Here is a 1918-nt window from a genome sequence, read left to right as displayed (position 1 = left end):
ACTTCCACCCTGTCGCTATATTTTGAATACGCAGATGTAGACAAGGCATAAATTTTTCAATAAGCAATTCTAATAATTGATCAACTTCAGTTAATGATGGAGAAAAATGGTTATTGGAACTACTCGACAAATGGTACAAACTTAACATATGAAGCCTAGGGAGACTGATATATATAAAATATAGTCATATTTACTTAGTTTTTTGAAATGATGATACACAGATGTACAGAGTAACATTTTTTTTCCAGATGAGCCATTGTAATTAAATCTATTTTTAGGTTGATTGAAAGCAATCATCCCTGACATTAATGTTGTTAACCTAATCCCATTTGATAACATTCACCCACAAGAACATTGCCTCACTTGTGGACAGGATTTCAAAGTTATTTTAGAGCCCCGATAATTTTATTGATTACCGAAAGATTTTTTTATTGAATTATAGCGATGGACAGTTTATGCTTGACTGGTAGTTTTTATATTAGCTAATTACAGTTCATATATAACGAGAGAGAAAGCATGCAGGGAACTCCACCTTGTAATATAACGGGTAGTTGGTGACATTCTAGCGGTTTTATAATTATTGAAAATAAAAGCTCTTTCCACTTCTGAATAGCAAAGGTTGTATCTATACGAACTGATAAATATCAGTTTGCGACATTATCATAGGTCACTAAAATGTGGTTACAGTTCGAGTGGTGTATGAACTTCAGTTATTTTCACTTGTACAGAAATGCTGCTACTTTTTTCTAATTCCCAGAATCTCGGAGGAGAAACCGCATAACCTTTACATTCTGTTATACATCTTGTCATTTTTAACCAACAGATTTGATATGTTTTGATTGTAACATGTAGGTACTTAAAATCGCCCCTCCTTCCTCCCCTTCTATCTGCGTTTATTGTGGAGAAGGCAATTTGTTAACAGTTTAGTTTGTAAAGGCACTCGTACTGTCGTATACACGATCGAATGTTTGTTTAGAAGCTAATGTTAATGAAGCGATAAGGATTTATATTATGTAAAACAATGTATCAGCTTACACTTGCTATTAGGTTTATAATTAAAGAAACCTTGAGGAAAGCTGTTTCTCTAGGAAGTATCAAACTTACTGTAGGCACTGTAAGTTGAGTTTACGTTGATAAAAAACAACAGCAGTTAAAAATTATACATGTTAAATGGGCACATTACCAGGCAGTGTACTCATTTCGAACCACCAGCTCGGGCATTTTGCTGGTATGCCTGCGTTTACAAGCGGTAGCTGTCAACAGGCAACAGCTAAACCATGTGGATGTACCTTACCGTGCAATCCTGAGGATATAGTTGCTTAAGTTAAAGTGAAATACCCATTTGATCGAAAGAAATTACTAGGTAATGTCAGTACTTTACTGAAACTCAATTTCAAGCACTGATTACGTTAGGTTGGTCACTGTGTAGACAATAGGCACCAACATACCCAGCAGGATTTGCTTGCTAAGGGCACTCTCTGCAAGTGTTGGTGTGCGGCTTAAACGTCTGGAGAAGTGATGTTATTCTGGATAAGCATGTCTGTAGAGTTTTTAGATGCAGAACTTTTCGTATGATTTAGGATAATTAAAGCACATGCACGCTTATGTGTGTGTGTGTGCATACATTCTAAATGTGAGGTTGACATCGCTATAAAAAAGTCAAAAGCGTGGATCTATATTGTTTGATGTTTAAATTATTGCAGCCAAATAAAGGAATTGTTACGGAGAAATTGATTATGTACTAACAAAACTTTGATTTGTATCCTAATTGATTTTGTTTACGTCGCGATTGGTAAGATTATTGAAACGGTATTTTTTTGCACGAATGTTAAGAATAATTCCCCCAAGAAATAATTTCATAAGTACAGCATTTTATTTACAGACATTTCTTTTTTTCTCTTACTCTCTATGACTGTTG

This window comes from Penaeus monodon, chromosome 29, assembly GCF_015228065.2.
Source record: "Penaeus monodon isolate SGIC_2016 chromosome 29, NSTDA_Pmon_1, whole genome shotgun sequence".
NCBI lineage: Eukaryota > Metazoa > Arthropoda > Malacostraca > Decapoda > Penaeidae > Penaeus > Penaeus monodon.
The sequence above is the reverse complement of the archived record's forward strand: the minus strand, read 5'-3'. Positions refer to the sequence as shown.